The 21,455-nt window shown below is 42.7% G+C and overlaps 1 protein-coding gene across 17 annotated transcripts in view; it reads right to left on the bottom strand.

The window, feature by feature from the left end:
• Window positions 1–1,325, bottom strand: part of PHACTR4 (phosphatase and actin regulator 4) — a 117,076-nt gene extending 115,751 nt beyond the window's left edge. For 3 of the 17 annotated variants that reach the window (XM_067725087.1, XM_067725079.1, XM_067725080.1), the window contains exon 1: window positions 1,199–1,252. The gene's annotated coding sequence lies outside the window, so the exon portion shown is untranslated. Of the gene's footprint in view, window positions 1–1,113 lie in introns of all 17 variants that reach the window. The other 14 variants (XM_067725081.1, XM_067725088.1, XM_067725082.1 and 11 more) reach the window with 12 other exon arrangements.
• Window positions 1,326–21,455: the final 20,130 nt, after the last annotated feature.

The following is a 21,455-nucleotide window of genomic DNA, read 5'->3' as shown; positions in this document are numbered from 1 at the left end:
TGTAAAGGGACCTGGTTGTCCTCATTTCAGAGACTTGAAAGACTAACGTATTTTTCAAGAGAAGTATCTGCAATGGCTTTTATTTTAAAAGCTTTACCTTAAGCTGAACCTAGTCTTCCAACGGGACATACACAAAGATGCCACTAACAAAATGTGATCAAACCCACAAAATTCACCAGTTGCAGTAAGGATCTACTACCTCTCCTCCCTCAAACTGGCTTGATTTCGATTACTTCTGTAGCTTTCTAGAAGCCACTAGGTTTCTGGTTTCTTTATAAAGCAGATCCTTCTATTAATGGACATTTGCTTTCAACTCTGCGTTTTCAGCAGAAGTGAAAATGGATTTGAGGGGAATACAGGGCGTGGAACTGGGCGGCTGGATGAAGTACTGTGGTCTTTTTCTGCGTGCAATGGATGAAGAGGCTGCTCGCCGCCCTATAAATCACTTTCTCTCCTCCGGGATTCTAGCGGTGTGTGAACTACCATTCTGACCATCCGCACCGGTTCTGATTCCTCGATCACAGCAGCGACCCATACGGACTTCGAAGCAAATTCGATCCCTTCCCGGTTTCCTGGGGAGGGGGGCTCACTTCTTTCCTACAGGCCCATCCCCCCTCCAGAAAAATGCCTGGAGATTAGTGCCCTGAAGCCAACCGGGACTGACGTTTAAGAGTTGGACAATAACCTCGAGGTTTCAATAGAAACCCCGTCCGCCTCGCCTTGGCTCCGAAGCCTCCGATCTGCCCAGCTGGGATGCAGAGGTATGAGGGAAGACAGGTTTGAAAAGTGGACTTTGACCCGATCTGGTTATCGTAACCGGATCCCCTGTCAGGGACCGGACCCTGTCAGGGACTGGCCCGGCGGGCTCCCCCGAGGAGGCGACTCCACGCCCGGGCACAAAGGGGCGCAAAGCAGCCGAGACAAAAGGGCCCAGCCAAGTCGCGGTGGGCGGAGAGGGCGAGCCTGAGCGAGGCGCGCCGCAGGCGGAGAAGCCAAGGCGGACGGTTGTGGGAGGGCCGAGGAGGAGGCGGCGGCCACCGCCCGCCCCGCCCTGGCTCGAAGCGACCACCGCCCGGCCGTTACCCCGGCCCGCACCGCCACCCTCTCGCGGACCTGAAAGCGTGGCCCGAGCCTACCAGGCGCCCGCAGCCCGACTCTGTGCACTTTCCGTTCACTTTCCCTTGCTTGCCGAACTCACCCGGGGCGTCGCCGCCGCCTCCTCAGTGGTTTCCCCCGGAAATCCTACCTGGCCTGCCGGCCGCCAGGCTGCAGCCAGAGACTTCGGCCCCCGGGGAGGGGGGGTGGCGGGGGGGGAAGGGAGCCGGCGGGACAGTGAGGGGTAGGAAGTGCCGCCGCGGGGGCTCATGGGACTTGTAGTTCCAGGAGGAGCCAGCTGTGCCGCGGGCCGGACAAAATGGCGGGAACCTCTCGCCCTTAGTTCTGGGCGGCCGGCCCCACACGGCCTCTCTGGGCATGCGCCGCCCCTTCTTGTAAAAGAGCTTGGGCACCTTTCCTGCTATGCAGGAGGGCAAAGGTCTTTGGACTTGGGAGGAGAGAGTTCAATGCTGGGTTTCAGGGAGTGCCTAAGGAGGGAGCTGATGGAGGTGTGCTGTTATAGAAATCTGTGCCCAGTCCCTGTCTGGCTAAAGTTCAGTTATAATCTCCGCAAAGGAAAAAGCTATTGAGGGCCAGTTACTGAAGTGCAGTAAACTTAGAAGCAAGTTACCCTCAATTTTGTGCATAAGGAAGAAACCCAGGAATCATTTTTATCTCCTTCAGCCTATTAAGTCCAGTCATTTTACATCCCAGTTCCTTACCAGTTTTTCCACTACCACCTTTCCAAGGGGAGGTACCATCACCTTTCCAAGTTTCTCTAGTTTCAGGCCTCCAGGCAGTCACCGTCCAAACACCTTCCTTCCTGCTGCCAGAGGATTTTTCTAAATGCCAAACACATTGTGTCACAACCCAAGTTAGACCTAAGTGTAAAACCTAAAGCTACAAAACTTTTAGAGGAAAACACAGGAGGAAATCCATGTGACTTTCAAACACACAATCCATAAAGGAGAAAAACTGATAAGCTGCACATCATCAAAATTAACACTTTTGCACTTTAAAACACGGTTATGAAAATGAAAAGACAAGCTGCAGACCTGGATGAAAGAGCAGCAAAACCTATAGCCAACAAAGGACTAGTATCTAGAACACACAAAGAACTCTTTCAACTCAAGACAAACAACCTAGTTAAAAAAAAAAAAAAAATGAACAGAGACGCTTTACCAAAGACGATAAATGTACGGCAAATAAACACATAAAAGATGTTAAGGAGGGCTTCCCTGGTGGCGCAGTGGTTAAGAATCTGCCTGCCAATGCAGGGCACATGGGTTCGAGCCCTGGCCCTGGAAGATCCCACGTGCCACGGAGCAGCTAGGCCCATGCACCACAACTACTGAGCCTGCGCTCTAGAGCCCACGAGCCACAACTACTGAAGGCTGTGCACCTACAGCCTGTGCTCCGCGACAAGAGAAGCCACCGCAATGAGAAGCCCCCGCACTGCAATGAAGAGTAGCCCCCGTTCGCCCCAACTAGAGACAGCCCGCGCGCAGCAACGAAGACCCAACGCAGCCAAAAATAAAATAAATGAATTTATTTAAAAAAAAAGATGTTAAGGAAATGCAAATTAAAACCACAGCAAGATAACGTTACACACCCACTGGATTGGCTAACATAAAATAGACTGGCAGTATCAAGTGTTAGTGAGAATGTAGAGCAATGGGAATTCTTACTCACTGCTGGCTGGATTGTTAAGATGCTACAACCACTCTGGGAAACAGTTTGTCAGTTTCTTTAAAAATTAAATATATACCTACCATATGGCCCAACCATTTACTGACTATAGGTATTTACCCAAGACAAATGAAAGCATACATCTGCACAAAGACTTGAACATGAATGTTCATAGCAGCTTTGTTACTAGCCAAAGACTGGAAACAACTCAAATGTTCTTCACAATGCAAATGGATATTTCCACAATGGAACACTCTTCGGTAATAAAAAGGAATGAGCTACTAATACATGTAACATCATGATGGATCTTAAAATAATTATACCGAGTGAAAGAAGTCAGACAGGGACCTCCCTGGTGGCACAGTGGTTAAGAATGAGCTTGCCAATGCAGGGGACACGGGTTCGAGCCCTGGTCCGGGAAGATCCAACATGCCGTGGAGCAACTAAGCCCATGTGCCACAACTACTGAGCCTGCGCTCTAGAGCCCGCGTGCCACAACTACTAAAGCCCGTGCACCACCACAGTGAGAAGCCCGAGCACCAGGACAAAGAGTAGCCCCTGCTCGCCGCAACTAGAGAAAGCCCGTGAGCAGCAACGTAGACCCAATGCAGCCAAAAATAAATAAATAAATAGACACTAAAAAAGAAAGAAAGAAAGAAAGAAGTCAGACATAAAAGAGTATATTCTCTATGATTGCACTTACATAAATTCTAGGAATTATCGTGACAAAAGCAGATCAAGTGGTTGCCTGGGGACCAACGAGGCAGAAGCATGACAGGGAGGGATAATAAAGGGGATGAGGAGGAACTTCCCTGGCGGTCCAGTGGTTAAGACTCTGCGCTTCCACTACAGGGGGTGTGGGTTCCATTCCCAGCTGGGGAACTAAGATCCCCCAAAGTAAAAATAATAATAATAAATAAAAGGGATGAGGAAACTTTTGGGGTGACAGATGTCAACTGAAAAAAGAAATACACAACCTAAAAGTTGAGAGTTATGTTTTATTTGGTGTACAAAACTGAGGACTTAAGCCCGGGACACAACATCTCAGATAACTCTGAGAGGCTGCTCTGAAGAGGTAAGGGGAGACCCAGGATATATAGGAGTTTTTGCAACAAAGACCAGGTAGTAGGAACATCAAAAGATTATGGTTAATTAAAGAAAACCAGATGTCTCAAGTTAAGGAATTTAGCATTTTTCTATATATGGAGAGATGAAAGAGTCTGGGCTCACTGAAATCATTCCTTTGGTATGCACCTCAGGTATCTGGGGCCAGCATCCTGTGCTTTCTCATCCTGAGTTTCCTCAGCATGCTAGATGGCGGGCATCCTGTTTCTATCCTGAGTTCCCTTGGGGCTCACCATCCAGGAGGCTGTAATGTGATGGTTTGATGGCTGCAACATCCTTTGTTTACTGATACGGCAAGTAATATTTTTAATTCACACAATAACACAGTAATTAACTGTGTTAATTATCTTGATTGTGCTTATGGTTTCAAGGTTTGTGCTTATGGTTTTTGCCACAGCACGGCAAAAACAAAAAAAAATCAAAACTCATCAAACTACACACTTTAAATATATGCTGTTTATTGTTTGCCATTTATACTTCACGAAACCTGAAAAATAATATAGTCAAAAAATTGTCCAGTGATTAAGACTCCGAGCTCCCAATGCAAGGGGCCTGGGTTCCATCCCTGGTTGGGGAACTAGATCCTGCATGCCACAACTAAGAGTTCGCCTGCTGCAGCTAAAAGATCCCACATGCTGCAACAAAGATCCAGTGTGCTGAAACTAAGACCTGGTGCAGCCAAAATAAATAAATAAATATTTTTTAAAAATTGTTTTAAAAAAAGAAAGAAAATTCTTCAATGGCTTCCTAGTACCCTAGGAAAAAAGCAAAAATCACTGCATAGAAGCTCTAACTGTGAAGCTTCAGTATCATCCATGAGGAAGGGGACTAATAGGGATGGCAATAGTGAAATTCCAGGTAACTAATAATGGTGGTAACAGTAGTAGTAGCAGTAAAGTAGTAATAATAAAACTGCTGGGACTTCCCTGGTGGTCCAGTGGTTAAGAGTCCGCCTTCCGATGCAGGGGAAGCGGGTTCGAGCTCTGGTCTGGGAACTAAGATCTCACATACCATGGGGCAACTAAGCCCGTGCTGTGCAACTACTGAGCCCTTGCACTCTGGAGACTGCCTGCCACAACTAGTGAGAAGCCCGCATGCTTCAATGAAAGATCCCACGTGCCGCAATTAAGACCCAATGCATCCCAAAAAACCCCAAACAAAAAACAAACAACTGCTACTTTTTCTTGAACATCTGCCATGAACCAGGTAGTTTACATATGTCTTAATTAGGAGTCCCGCCAGAAAACAGAACCAAGACAACTACTAGTTGCAGGTAATTTACTTGGAATGTGATCCCAGGGATTTAATGTGAAAGTACAGGGTAAAATAGGGAAGGAAGAAAGGCCAACACAAAAGATGCATTACCAAGGTGTTCACTGCTGTGGGTACCTGGGGCTAGATCCTACCAAAGCTATCTGAGGATTTCCTAGAATGCTTCTCAGCATGGTCCACCTAAGGACTGCCATGAAGAAGCATTTATCCATTGACTCCCATCCCCCATTGTTTAGGATGGCCCAGGGGCATCAACTCCCCTCCCACTTCTGGGTAGGCTCCCACTGTACTGTTTTCTGCAGCTTCATCTAGAATCTAAGGTAAGGCTGAGATGACAGAAGGCAAAAGAGGTCCCACACCATCCCCTGCAAGACTCAGATTTGCCCATGCTCTACATTCAATCCAGTCTATCACCTAGTCTTCAGTAATGGCTGGCTACAATCTCAGTGGTGCTCATAATTCTTTGCAAAATGTACATTGTGCCATATGCCTTTTGTGCCCTATAAACACTATACTCGACCATATGGATGATTCTCACAAATAATATTAAGTGAAAGAAGCCAGACCAAGTAGTGTATACCGTATGCTTTCACATAAATAAAACACAAAGCAGGCAAAAATAGTCTGTTGAAAGTTGGGACAGCAGCTACCCTTCCAAGTGGAAGAACAGTGTCTGGAAGAGGGTGAAAGGACATTTTTTAAATGCTGGTAATACTCTGGTTTTTGATCTGGGTGCTGGTTACATGAATATATTCAGTTTGTAAAAATTAATCAGTGGGGTATGTATAATTTTCTGCATATGTATGATACTCCTGATATAATTTTTAGCTGGAAGGTGGCCTCTCTTGTCTTCTGAGAGACCAGTTAACCATAAAGACTATTTCTAACTATTAATATTTCTGGATTTGGGGCTTTGGGGCACTACTGAAACATAATGTTAATTTAACAGCACAGGCTTTGGCAATAGAGAGTTGTTCTGTCCCTTTCTGTGTGCAATTGGCTAAGTTATTTAAACTTGTTAAGATTCAGCCTCCACACTCCTGTTTCTCTTCAGATCGAATAAATTTTTCACCTTTTACTAAAAAAAAAAAAAAATTCAGTTTTCTCGTTGTACCATAGGAAACATAATAGTACCTAATATATAGGTTGGTGTGAGAATTAAAGTAACCCATAAAGTACCCAGCATTGTACCTGGTTTAATGCTCAAAAAATATTAATAATAACTGTTATGGAAGGCAATATTAGTTTTCATCTTTCTGTTTTTTTTAAGCTTCCAAATTTTCAACAATGAACATTGACACAGGCTGCAGGTGCAGGAATGTTCATTGTAGCACTGTTTGAAATGGAAAAAAAACCGGAGACAATCTATATATCCATCTACTGGATAATGGGCAAATTAATTGTGATATATTCATAATACAGAATAATTCAAAACAGTTAAAATGAATAAACTCAAGCTACTGGTTATCAACATGGATAAAACAAAATGTTGAGGGGAGAAGAAAGCTGTAGATAGATACAGCTGGATACCATGTATACAAAATTTTACAACGTGCCAAGCAACACTATGTACTGTTTAAAGGTTCATATATACATTGTAAAAATATAAAATCATGTGTGGAAATAAAATATTCAGGTAGGTGATTACTTCTTGAGGAGGAAGGAAAAGATTGGGTGAAAGAGAGGATACATTGGGGCTTAACACATCTCTCTTATTTTTTTTCTTAAAAAAAACTAAGGAAATAAGGCAAAAGGTTAAGATTTGACAAAGTTGGTGAAAGGTACTTGGATGTTACATAAACCTCTTTTTACCTGCTTCTTGAAATAGTTCTCTATTTAAAAAAAAAGCAAGCATGGGGCAGAGCAGTGTGCAAAATACTCTTTTCTTTGGTAAGGAAAAACAATTTATTTAGATCAACAACTGCTATTATGCCAACCTGAAATCAATTGCTTTGGTGGGGAAGTGAAGTATTGGGTTTTGTTTGTGGGGTTTTTTGTTGGCGCTGTGCGGCTTATAGGATCTTAGTATCCCAACCAGGGATTGGACCCTGTAAATTTCATTCTTTTTGGTGTTCAGCTCTATGAGACAAATGCATATACCTGTGTAACCACCACCATAATCATTTAGGTAAGAACTGTTCCATCACCCCGGAACATCCCCTTGTGCTATCTTTTGTAGTCAGCCTCTCCTCCTCACCCAACCCATGGCATCTACTGATCTGTTTTCTGTTCCTATAATTTGGGTTTTTCCAGAAAGTCATATAAATGGAATAAAAAACAAATAGCTTTCTGAGTCTGGGTACTTTCACTTAGAATAATGCATGTGCGATTCATGCATGTTGTCTCATGTCTCAGTATTTTGTTTCTTTCTACTGCTGAATAGTATTCCATTGCAGTGATGTACCATGGTTTGTTTTTCCATTTACCAGTTTTAGGGCATTGGGATGGTTTTCAGTTTTTGTTGACTGTCAATAAAGCTCCTATAAACATCTGTATACAGATTTTTGTGTAAACATAGGTTTTTATTTCTTTCAGGTAAAGAACTAGGCATGGGATTGCTGAGTTGTATGGTAAATGTATGTCCAACATTATTAAAAAAACCACCAAACTCTTTAACAAAATGTTCACACCATTTTGCATTTCCACCAGCAAAAATTGAGAGCACCACTTGCTCTGCGTGCTTATCAGCATTTGGAATTGTCAGTTTTTTTGAAAATAATTAGTATTAGTTTTCAGCCATTCCAACATGTGTGTAGTGGTATCTCAGCAAAATATGCATTTCCCTAATGCATAACAATATTCAGCCTCTTTTTTTTTTTTGGCCTTGCAGCATGCCAGGCAGGATCACCAGGGAAATCCCTATCTGTACATCTTCTTTAGCGAAGTATTTTTATTAGTCTTGTGCCTTTTTTATTAAAATTTATTTATTTGGCTGCATTGGGTCTTAGTTGCGGCACGCGGGATCTTTGTTGCAGCGCGCAGATTTCTCTCTGGTTGTGGCGCAACGGCTCTAGAGCACACGGGCTTAGTTGCCCTGAGGCACGTGGGAATCTTAGTTCCCTGACCAGGGATCAAACCCACGTCCCCTGCATTGGAAGGTGGATTCTTAACCAGTGGACCACCAGGGAAATCCCGTGCCCATTCTTTTACTGGGTTATTTTCTTATTATTGAGTTGTGAGAGTTCTTCATATATTCTAGGTACAAGACCTTTATCAGATATGCAATTTGCAAATGTTTTCTCCCAGTCTGTGGTTTGTCTTTTCATTCTCTTAACAATATCTTTCACAGAGCAGAATTTTAAAATTTTGTTAAAGTCTGATTTGTCCTTTCCCCCCCACCTTGTGAATCATGTCATATCTGAGAAATCTTTGCCTAACCTGAGATCACAAAATGTTCCCCCTAAGTTTTCTTCTGGAACTTTATAGTTTTAGGTTATCATTTATTTTTTTCAAAGGATAGATGCATATTCTCTTATATCCATAATCTACACCTGGAAGAATACACAAGCTTTTCTCTGGGGTGGGAAAATCATGTGATTTGAACGTGATAGAGAAACTGACTCTAAACTGTATAGCACTTTTGTGCTATTGAATTTTTCCTTAAATGTACACATTACTGTACCTTAAAAACAAAAACAAAATAGGGAATTTTTTTAAAAAGCTAAGATCTCAGGACTTCCCTGGTGGTGCAGTGGCTAAGACTCTGCACTCCCAATGCAGGGGGCCTGGGTTCAATCCCTGGTTAGGGAACTAGATCCCACATGCCTAATGAAAGATCCTGAGTGCCTCAACTAAGACCTGATGTAGCTAAATAAATAGATAAATAAATATTAAGAAAAAAAAAGCTAAGATCTCAATATGTGTTGGGGACTACTGAAACCCAGTTCCACCTAACACAGTTTAAAATCACCACAATGGTTGCTGGACTGAATGACTTCACCATAGTTTCAAATCCTGAGATCTTTTCTTTCACAAACTGTGAAGGGCTCCCAAATCCTGACAGTCTTTACTGGGCTGAGAACCAAGTCCAATTAACTGGCAAAGAATTAACTGGGCCAATCACTCAGTAAAATGCAAATGAGTGAGTCTGACTATATAAAGCTTCCTTAACCTTTCTTTGAACATTGCAGAATTGAGACTGTGGATGTTGCTGCCACCTGCAGGCCACATCTGTCAACAGCAGGTTCATGGAAATAACCCACGCGGATCCCTCTCTCAAATGAGTCCTCTGTGGGACTCTGGATTGGAGAAACAGGGACTTACACATTTTTCTTTTTGCCCGTCAGACCACTACTCTGCTACAAACACAAACTGGTGATAGGAGTTCCTAAGTGTGGGGACTGTGGTCTCAGATTGTCTGGGTTTGAATTCTGACTCTTGGGTAAATCAGAGACCAGTCTATACCTCAGGTTCCTCATCTATGAAGTGGAGATAATAGTAGCTCCTTTGAATAGATGTGAGGATTGAATCGGATCATTTAAAGTGTGTAGCTGGGGCTTCCCTGGTGGCGCAGTGGTTAAGAATCCGCCTGCCGATTCAGGGGACACGGGTTCGAGCCCTGGTCCGGGAAGATCCCACATGCTGTGGAGTAACTAAGCCCGTGCGCCACAACTACTGAGCCTGTGCTCTAAAGCCTGCGTGCCACAACTACTGAAGCCCGCGTGCCTAAAACCCGTGCTCCACAACAAGAGAAGCCACCACAATGAGAAGCCTGTGCACCGCAACGAAGCGTAGTCCCCGCTACTATAAAATAAATTTATAAAGTGTGTAGCACACTGCCTGGCACTTAGTGAGCACACAACCAATATTAAGAGTTGTTGTTAGGCAAACCTGCAGAAGCCTCTCCCATTCTAAACTGACAAATTGTGTTTTTTTTAAATAATTACTTTTTAAAAATAAATTTATTTACTTGTTTATTTCTGGCTGCATTGGGTCTTCGTTGCTGCACACGGGCTTTCTCTAGTTGCAGCGAGCAGGGGCTATTCTTCATTGCGGTGCACGGGCTTCTCATTGCGGTGGCTTCTCTTGTTGCGGAGCACGGGCTTTAGGCACACATGCTTCAGTAGTTGTGTCACGCGGGCTCAGTAGTTGTGGCTCACGGGCTCTAGAGCACAGGCTCAGTAGTTGTGGTGCATGGGCTTAGTTGCTCCCAGGCATGTGGGATCTTCCCAGACCAAGGCTCAAACCCGTGTCCTCTGCAATGGCAGGCAGATTCTTAACCACTGCACCACCAGGGAAGTCCCTGACAAATTGTTTCTCGACACACGGTAGTGCAAGAAACTACTGTGTGTCAAGAAAAGACCTTTAATACCTGGCCGCACCACTTACAAACTGTGACCTTGGGCAAGTGTCTTAACCTCTCTGAACTCTATGGCCTCCCAGGTGGTTTTGGATATTATGTGAACTCATCTATGTAAAGCACCAACCACAGTGCCTGGCATGGAGTGGACAGTTAATAAATAGAGTGATGATTAACACAGGAATAGTTACCAAGTATAGCCAAAGGTTGAACAGGTCAGGTTGCAAACAGGCAGGCCACAGGCGTTCACTAACCTACAGATATTTTGGTTGGCCCTCAGTGTGTTACAATTTTTAAATTACTTGCCAGCATTAAAAACAGAAATTTCACATGTAAGTCGATTCTTAACTTCTGTTTTTATAATGTGAAGCTCTGACTACATATCACACCAGATCTACAAGGAAGATGGCATATAACAGGGAAATCTAATTTCTTTCAAGGGAGCCACTTAATGCTCCCTGAAGAAGTGATATTGAAGCTGAAACATGAAGGTTGAGTAGGGGTTAGCCTAATAGAGTGGGGACGATGCTCCCAGCAGAGGAACTGGCAGGTCTAAAAGCCTGATTCAGGGAGATTAGTGCCTCCAGGGCACTTCAGGAAAGTCTGGTGGCTGGAGGACAGTGAAGGGAAAGGTGGGAAGAAGAAGAAGCTCCAGTTAGCACCTTAAGGATTTTGGACTTTATCGTGAGGATGAATGTAGTTCAAGGCTGGAAGCTGGGAGGTAGCCAACAGGTAGCTGGTAGCCAACAAACTGAGGGGCTAGACAGGGTCAGATGGATTAGGGTCACGGGTCAACAGTGAGCAGCTGAGAAAGCAGAGGAGTGCTAGGGCATTATAGGATCCCTATCTAGAAACTCTGGGCATACATAGGATAGCCTGTCAGGTGTGGTCTGGCAAAGGGCAGACTTTACAAAGACCAAGCTAAGCAGGACACCAGGGTGAATTTCCTTTTTTTTTTTTTTTTTTCTGTTGCGGTACGTGGGTCTCTCACTGCTGTGGCCTCTCCCATTGCGGAGCACAGGCCCCGGACGCGCAGGCTCAGCGACCATGGCTCACGGGCCCAGCCGCTCCGCGGCATGTGGGATCTTCCCGGACCGGGGCACGAACCCGTGTCCCCTGCATCGGCAGGCGGACTCTCAACCACTGCGCCACCAGGGAAGCCCGCCAGGGTGAATTTCTTATGTTTATTTTAATAGTGGAAAAATGAGAAGAATTAAGATTTGGCCAAGGACATATGTCAAACGAGATACAGAACTAGATTCACAACACCTATCTCTAATTTGCTGCTTTTCTCACTATATTAGTTTTCTCAAGGTGAATAAACTCAGCACCAATACTGTGTTGTTGACAATTATATAGGCCATTTATTGAGAGCTTGCTAAATGTTAGGCTCTGTGTTTTTGTGTATTATTATCTCATTATTTCATTCAGTTAACAAATATAGTCCACCCAAAATATTATGTATCAAGGGACTGTTAGGCACTGGAGACACAGGAATGAATGAGACAGACACCATCCCTATCCTGTGGAAGCTCACAACCCAGAAAGGAATTGAGTAGCTGAAGAAGTAATTACAAAGGGTAATTGGCAGACACTGGAGTGAGAGTACAACAGTGAACCCAACCTATCATGGGTGGCAAAGAAGGCTTTCTGGAAAAAGTGACAGTCAAGCCGAAAAGGCAGGAGCGAAACTCAGGGGAACACTGTTCCAGGAAAGAGAACAGCACATGGAAGGCACTAGTCTCACCATAACCTGATGAAACAGGCGCTATGATTATCCCCTTTTCACAGATGAGAAAACTGAGGTTCTAAGAGAGACGAAGTAACTGACCCACTAGACGGTGCTGGAGCCAGGATGTAAGCCTGGATCTACCTAGACCAAAGCTCATTCTCTTAGCTGCTAAACTAGATATTTCTATTAGTTTTTATGTTCCTTCAAAGGGTCATGTGAGTGGAATGGAATATTAACTGAGATGCCTGCAATGCAGGAAGTTGAAATAATGGCTTACAAAGTATGCAAGCATGTCTGTGTCAGGTTTAGCTGTCTGTTTTGGAATGACAGCTATTTAGTGACACAGCTCCTGTCCTAATGTCTGAATAGATGTTCAGTTCAACTGAATATGGTTCAACAGCGATGTACTGAGTGCCTACTGTGTGCTAGGAATGGTGCCAGGCATTGTCAGAGTTACAGAGATGATGAGAAAAGTTTCCAGGTACTAGGCTAAAGATCATGTTAATCACTAACAAATTTATAGGTTTTTTGTTTGTTTGTTTTGTTTCATTTGTTTTTGTGGCCGCGTGGCATGTGGGGTCTTAGTTCCTTGACCAGGGTTCGAACCCATGCCCCCTGTAGTGGAAGCACAGAGTCTTAACCACTGGACCGCCAGGGAAGTCCCAGTCACTAACAAATTTAAAAAGGTAAATAACAGGGCTTCCCTGGTGGCACAGTGGTTAAGAATCCGCCTGCCAATGCAGGGGACAGGGGTTCGAGCCCTGGTCTGGGAAGATCCCACATGCCGCGGAGCAACTAAGCCCGTGCGCCACAGCTACTGAGCCTGCGCTCTAGAGCCCATGTGCCACAACTACTGAAGCCCACGCGCCTAGAGCCTGAGCTCCGAAACAAGAGAAGCCACCACAGTGAGAAGCCCACGCACCACAAAGGAGAGTAGCCCCCGCTCGCCACAACTAGAGAAAGCCCGCACGCAGCAACGAAGACCCAACACAGCCAAAAAAACCAAAACAAGTTAAGTAACAAAGGCATAATCCTGGCGGTTAGAAACCATAGGTAACTTATCATAACAGCTGCCAGGTTTTGAGCGTTAACTACGTGCCAAGCACTGCATGAGGCACCTTAATGAAATTACAAATGATCGTAACTAAAAACTAAAAGCCCACACTGTGAGACTGTGTAGAGGAGTTCACATGTATTATCTCTTTTAACCCATGTTCATTCTATAAAGCTAATATCATAGTATTGATATTAATATTGCCCATTTACAGCTGAGGAAACTGAGCTTTAGAAATTTTTGCCTGAGATCCCAGCGCTAGTAAATGGAAGAGCTATAATTGAAACCCAGGTCTGCCTGACTCCAAAACTTGGGCTCTAGACCATTGCACCACACCACCTCTGCAAGGAGAGTCAGTTTGTAAAAATCCAGGGGAATGTGGTATGATCTGCATAGCTAGGTACATATCCAGACAGGAGAAATAAATATAGGTGCTTTAAAAACCCTCTAGGGGGAGTAAAGAAACAGGGGGAAAAAATAAAACAAAACAATGTATCTAGTCATTAAACACTAGTTAACCTCTAAATAGAGAGTCCATCCCAAATATTTATGCTGCTCTTTTCTATCACTTCATTGTGCTTAAATTTGCCTCTAGAATTATCTTTAAATTTAATTAGTAGCTAAAGCTGAGAATTTTTGGTATCAAGATATACCTCTTTTAATTCTTTTTTTAAAAAATTAATTAATTATTTATTTTTGGCTGCGTTGGGTCTTTGTTGCTGCATGCGGGCTTTCTCTAGTTGTGGTGAGCTGGGGCTACTCTTCTTTGGGGTGCACGGGCTTCTCATTGTGGTGGCTTCTCTTGTTGCGGAGCATGGGTTCTAGGCGCGCGGGCTTCAGTAGTTGTGGCATGCAGGCTCAGTAGTTGTGACTCACAGGCTCTAGAGCGCAGACTCAGTGGTTGTGGTGCACGGGCTTAGTTGCTCTGCGGCATCTTCCCGGACCAGGGCTCAAACCCGTGTCCGCTGCATTGGCAGGCGGATTCTCAACCACTGCGCCACCAGGGAAGTCCCTCCTTTAATTCTTGTTTTACGTCTGTGTGCGAAAGAAAAGAAACAATTTCATAAAAGTCAGTGTCAAGCAAATAAGTGACCCCCATTAAGGATGGGGGTACAAGCTGTGCTGTGCTTTGTAAACTGGGAGAAAAGAATCCCTTGCAGCAGGCAGCCATCAGCTGTGGGACATATGAACATCCTGTCTCCGTGATTATTTGTGGCTGTGGGCAGGGAGGTATGCAGCCTCATTCCAGACGTTCAGATATAGCCAGAAGTGAAATCTATGTAGCTAAGGAAGTGCCCAGAATTGGCTCTGTGACACATGGACTGGGAAGATCGTTGCTGTGTTCAAACATATGGATGTTTGCGTTTCCATCTGCTTATTTACCCTTTGTCCCAACATAAAAGGCAAAAAATAAAACTAATATTTACCTAGTGCCACTTTTGTTTGTTTGGTTTTTTGGCTGCGCCCCGCGGCATGTGGGATCTTAGTTCCCTGACCAAGGATAGAACTCAAGCCCCCTGCATTGGTAGCATGGAGTCTTAACCACTGGATCGCCAGGGAAGTCTCTACCTAGTGCCACTTTGAATATGCTATGTTACTGTCTCTTAACAATTCATTTAATACTGTCGAAGTGAGTTCAAAGAGGTAGAACACATAGCAGCTTCTATCACAGCAACTGTAACAAATTATTTATTACAATTATCATATTACTAAAACAATAATGATAGCTTCCATTTATTGAGTGCACACTCTGTGCCAGGAACCGTACAGGGCACTCATACATTATTTCATGTAATCTTCACAAAAACCCTATGGTATAAGGACTACCACCCATTTTACAGAAAAAGAAACAGACATTCAGGAGGTTAAGCAACTTCCCAAGGTCACACAGAGAGCAAGTGGCATCTGTTTCTTTGTCCATCTTCTTACCGATTACTGTAAATTTCTTGAGGGCAAGGACTGTGTCTTACTCATCTCTGTATTCCTAGTCTCTAACACTGTGTCTGGCACAGAGCAGGTAGAATTCAGTACATATTTTTGAATAAATGAAAGAACAAACAATATTTCCCCAGATAAGCGGTAGAGCTACCATTGGGATTTAGGTCTTTTGTCTTTAAGTCTCGTGTGCTTTCCACAACTACAGATGCCTACCTAAATCAGGATCCTGATTAATCACTCACATGCCTCTTTTACTCTGGAAATTCCTATTAGACACTTTCCATATGAGTGTGATAGAGTGATTCCACTTCTAGGTCTTTATCATACAGAAATACTAACACATGTCTATAAGGATATATTACTAGAGTGCTTGCTATTGGTATTTCAGGAAAAAATTTGAAAAAAAAAATGTCCATCCATGGAAGAGTGATTAAATGGAACATCGATTCTATGGAATATCATATAACTTCAAAGAGAGTAAGGTAGATCTCTTTCTACTAAGGCAGAAGAATGGACACAAGATTGTATTAAGTAGGACAAGCAGGTTTTGGAATATTAAGTATGGTTTAGTGTGCATAATAATAATCCTGTCTTCTACGTTTATTGCACACCTTGTTTCAGGCTCTCTGTGAAGTGTGTTACATGTATTACCATATTTCACTGAACCTAAGATAATTGTTTACTGAATGTTTACAAGATACTTGGACCTGTGTTAACATTCTGACTCGACTCCAGAGATGTAAAAATCTGGAAAGAATGTGTTTCTTAAAAACAATTAAGTATGGTATTTTGCTTAATCTTCACAATAGTATAAAGTAGATACCATCATTTCTCCCATTTTGCTGATGAAGCACAGAGAAAACCAAGTAAATTGCCTGTGTGTAAATAGTAGAATGTGGTATAATTCCATAAAAACAAAACAAAAAAATTAAAGAGTTCTGGATAAAGACAGTGAATATAATTTCTCATGCATGTAATTTTCCTTTCCACTTCCTCCCCTCCCAGTCCCATCGCACTAAAACTTCAGTAAAGGATTATTTTAAAGAATATGGAAAGGGAGAGGGGGTAATAAATACAACAGAATTTTGCAGGTGAGAAAGCAAATGAATGAGTGTTAAAAGGCCCGGCAGACCCAAGAATGTGGAATCCTGGACCAGAAACTGGAGAAAGCTGAGAGGCAGCCTGGATATGTTCAAGAATTAACCAGTGGTATCCCTGGAGGTGGGGGTGAAGAACAGCTAAACTAAGAAGGACTAGTTGAAGGTCAGTTGGCTTCCCTCACCGTACCCTCCAGGTGACTGCCCCTCCTCCACCTCAGCAGAAGTATGGGGGGTATTCTCTTGAGAGAGTAAAACAATCTCTGGAGTAATACAGGTCACCAGGAACAGTTAAGAGCATCATACTGAAAAAGGGGCAATCAGTAGACTTTTTCCGCACTCTGCTCCCGGAATTCTGGTAGCCAACCTTTACCTCCTGGGAAGATGTATCTTCTTCTTTGGGGAAAATGAAGCCCAATATGAAAGATGTAAAGATAATGACACTGAGGTCTTCCAGCTAATGGTCCCTCATGGTCATTGGTTCATGGACAAATGACCTCATGGTCAATGATTCTCCCCTTCATGCACAGAGTTTCCAATCAGTTTTTAGTCCCCCACTTTTATTCATGAGCAGAAAGCCAAGGATTATGGGACACGAGGATTTCCTCTAACAGGAAAGAAAGAGATGAAAACAAAGAGAAGAAAGAAACTTGGAAGAAACTGAGACAATGCAGAGAAAATTAATTTTTTTTTTTTTTTGCGGTACACGGGCCTCTCACTGCTGCGGCCTCTCCCGCTGCGGAGCACAGGCTCCAGACGCGCAGGTTCAGCGGCCACAGCCCATGGGCTCAGCCACTCCGCGGCACGCGGGATCCTCCCGGACCGGGGCACGAACCCGCGTCCCCTGCATCGGCAGGCGGACTCCCAACCACTGCGCCACCAGGGAAGCCCGAGAAAATAAAAATTTTAAAACTATCATGCATAGCCTCAACTAGAAGAAAAGATATCTGAATATATGAAAAAAATAGCAATAAACAATAATAAAGAATATTCAGAAGGGAAAAAAAGTTCTTTGAAATGAAAAAAACATGAAAGTAGAAGCAAGAGCCCAATAGAAAGAATGGAAGATAAAGTTGAGGAAATCGCCTAGAAGTAGAGCAAAAAGACACAGATATGGAAACTAGGAGGAAAAAAGATATGGAAATTAGAGAACCAGTCAAGGAAGTGCAACAGTTGAATAAAAGTTTCATAAAAAGAGAATATATAAAAAAAGAGTTGAGGAAATCATAAAATAAGGAGTACCCAGGACAATAAATGAGAATAGACCCACATTAAGACCCACACACTGTGAAATATCAGAACACTGTTGACAAAGACAAGATCCTATAATCTTCTAAGAAGATAAGAAACTGGTCCCAGATAGAGGTTCAGGGATCAGAGTGGCTTCAGACCTTCAGACCTAGAAGTAGAAGAGAAGGGAAGAATACCTTCAAAATTTCTGAAAGAAGATGATTTTCAACCTAGGATCCTATACCCTGTTAAACTATCAATACCATCATTAAAACATATGGATAAGACAAAATCAGATATACAAGGTGTTGGGAATTCCCTAGTGGTTCGATGGTTAGGACTTGGCGCTTTCACTGCTTGGGCCTTGGTACAATCCCTGGTCGGGGAACTAAGATCCTGCAAGCTGCACGGCCTGGCCAAAATAAATAAATAAATAAATAAAAGATATACAAAGTGTTAAAAAACCTTACTTCGGACTTCTCTGGTGGCATAGTGGTTGAGAATCTGCCTGCCAATGCAGGGGACATGGGTTCGAGCCCTGGTCCGGGAAGATCCCACATGCCGCGGAGCAACTAAGCTCGTGTGCCACAACTACTGAGGCTGCGTGCCACAACTACTGAAGCCCGCATGCCTAGAGCCCGTGCTCTGCAACAAGGGAAGAACTTACTTCTAGTGCATTCTTTCATAAGACATGGCCACCAAAACTAGAGGGCAAAAAAAGATAGAGAAAGTTATGGAGTAGATGATAAAAGTTCTCATCACAAGGAAAAAAATTGTGCAGTGATGGATGTTAACTAGACTTACTGTGATCATTTTGAATGTATACATATATTGAATCATTATGTTGTACACCTGAATTAACACAATGTTATATGTCAGTTAAATCTACATTTTTTTTTTTTAGAAAAGAGAAAGAAAGTTATGGGATTCAGGAAACAGGAGAGTCAACACAGGAGAGAAGCAAAGAGAATTCCCAAGTGGCTGTAAGGAACATTCTACGATGACAACTGTGCTCCAGACATAGCATCTGGATGCCACCTATCCAGACTGGAGCACTATGACTCAAGAGAGAGACACACTGAAGACTGTTGCATTCAAGAACTCTGCTGCTCTTGTATCCTCTTTTGTGTCTACCTCAAAGTAACAGAACAATCCCTCAAAATCTAAGTTGTAACAAAGTGGAGTGTATTTCAAAGAGTAGAAGATGATGTGATATATATATATATATATGAATATTACTTAGCCATAAAAAGAATGAAATAATGCCATTTGCAGCAACGTGGACGGACCTAGAGATTATCATACTAAGTGAAGTAAGCCAGACAGAGGAAGACAAATATCATATGATATCGTTTATATGTGAAATCTAACAAAAAAAAATGATACAAATGAGCTTATATACAAAACAGAAATAGACCCAGAGACATAGAAAACAAATTTATAGTTACTAAAGGGGAAAGAGGGGGAATAAATTAGGAGACTGGGATTAATATATACATACTACTATATATAAAATAGGTAACCAATGAGGACCTACTGTACAGCACAGAGAAATATACTCAATATTTTGTAATAACGTATAACGGAAAAGAATCTGAAAAAGAATATATATGTATATATGACTGAATCTCTTTGCTATATACAGGGAAAAGAATCTGAAAAAGAATACATATATATATATATATATAAAATGACTGAATCACTTTGCTGTATACCTGAAACTAACACAATATTGTAAACCAACTATACTGAAAAAAAAAGAGTAGAAGAGACCCTGCTCTACTTTGTCACATATTTGTCCCCTGGACCCCAGAGTAGCTCTGCATGAGAACTGGAATGGAACAGGAAAAAGCTTTAACCTATAACCCCTTTCTCTACATGAATCTGATACAGACATGTCCTCAAGGCTCACGTTGGGACTAATGTCATACACAGACATCAGGCTGTCTTCCCTATGCAAGCTTTTCTCTTATTCCTCATCACTATAACCCTCCATCCCCACCCCGATAAACTAGTGCAAGTAATAAGAGCAGGACTGCATAGCAAGTGAGCCTTGAGTCAGACAACCAAGGTTAAAATCTAGTTCTACCTCTCACAGCTGTGACCTTGGCCATGTTTCTCCATGAGTCTCAGCTTCCTTACCAGTAAAATGAAGATAATAATGTCTGTCTCAAAAGATTGCTGAAAGAGTTTAAGATGCGACAGTTTTTGCGTTTTTTTAGCACAGTGCCCAGAACACAGTAAGTGCTTAATAAATGGTTAACATTGATTATTACCTGTAGGCCACCTATCTTATCAGGTACATCTAATAAGGACTGAATTTCAGGAGTGGTCCCAGTTTAAGGTCAGTCTGGGGCCCACAACAGTATTATGCCTGGTTCTTTAAAAACAGGACACACCTTATACGTACAAATGAATGTTGTTTACTTCAAGTTGTCATTACCTTGGAGGCAGTGCACTTATTCCAAGGATGCTTCCACTCTCCAGAACATTTTTGGGGTACTCAATTTAGAAATTTCTTCAGGGTCTATGACACATTCTTCTGAATATCCTCATCAGTAGGAAATCTTCATCTTCTGTAAAGATAAATTCAATGTTTGAAATAATCAGAAGTTGATGAATAAATAGGGTACAGGGGAAGATGAAGTAACACTAACTTTCTTATATAGCTTTTACATGGATTTTACCCCTTTATTTTATTTTTGGCAGTGCGGCTTGCGGGATCTTAGCTCCCCCACCAGGGACTGAACCTGTGCCCTCAGCAGTGAAAGTGTGGAGTCTTAACCGCTGGACTGCCAGGGAATTCCCAAGGATTTTATCCATTTAAAATAAACTGATTTTTAAAAGATAAAAGCAATAAAGTCCAATTAGGGCTTCCCTGGTGGCACAGTGGTTAAGAATCTGCCTGCCAATGCAGGGGACACGGGTTCGAGCCCCAGTCCGGGAAAATCCCACATGCCACGGAGCAACTAAGCCTGTGCACCACAACTACTGAGCCTACGCTCTAGAGCCCATGAGCCACAACCACTGAGCCCATGAGTCGCAACTACTGAAGCCCGCACGCCTAGAGCCTGTGCTCTGCAACAAGAGAAGCCACCACAATGAGGAGCCCGCACAACGCAACGAAGACCCAACGCAGCCAAAAATAAAATAAATTAATTAATTAAATAAATTATTTTTTAAAAAGTCCAATTAGACTACTAAAACAAAAAGGAAAATTACCCATAGCTTACAATACAACTGCTATCATTTTGGTGCATTTTCCTTATCTTTCCTTAATATACAGTTTTAAAAATAGTAGTAATAGTGTACATATCATTTGTAACATGCTAACCTAATTTAAATTATGTCTTAAGCATATTTTCATGCTGCTGTAGAGTCCTCATAATAATATTTTTAATGGCTGCATAATATTTCATCCAATGGATATGGCAGAATTTACTTAACCACTTCTCTTTTGCTGAACATTTAGGTTGTTTTAAGTGTTTTATTATGAAATATATCTACATTTCCTCAAATTTTTGCTTATTTCCTCAGCCTGGATTACCAGAAGTGGGAATGTTGGATCAAAAGGTATGAGGATTTGATGGTTCTTGATAGTTACTTCCAAATTGTTTTCCAGTAGGTTTTCACTTATTTATAATGCCAAGGAAACAGTAGAATACCCATTTCACTGCATCTAAAACAAGAACTTGGTATCACAATTTTAATAACTTAGGAGCTAGAAAAATATTTCATATGAACCAATTTTAAAGTCAAGTGGTTTGGGGCTTCCCTGGTGGTGCAGTGGTTAAGAATCCACCTGCCAATGCAGGGGACGTGGGTTCAAGCCCTGGTCCGGGAAGATCCCACATACTGTGGAGCAATTAAGCCCGTGCACCACAACTACTGAGCTTGCGAACCACAACTACTGAGCCTGAGTGC

The sequence above is a fragment of the Pseudorca crassidens genome, chromosome 2, assembly GCF_039906515.1.
Source record: "Pseudorca crassidens isolate mPseCra1 chromosome 2, mPseCra1.hap1, whole genome shotgun sequence".
NCBI lineage: Eukaryota > Metazoa > Chordata > Mammalia > Artiodactyla > Delphinidae > Pseudorca > Pseudorca crassidens.
This window is presented reverse-complemented; position numbering and strand designations above follow the sequence as displayed.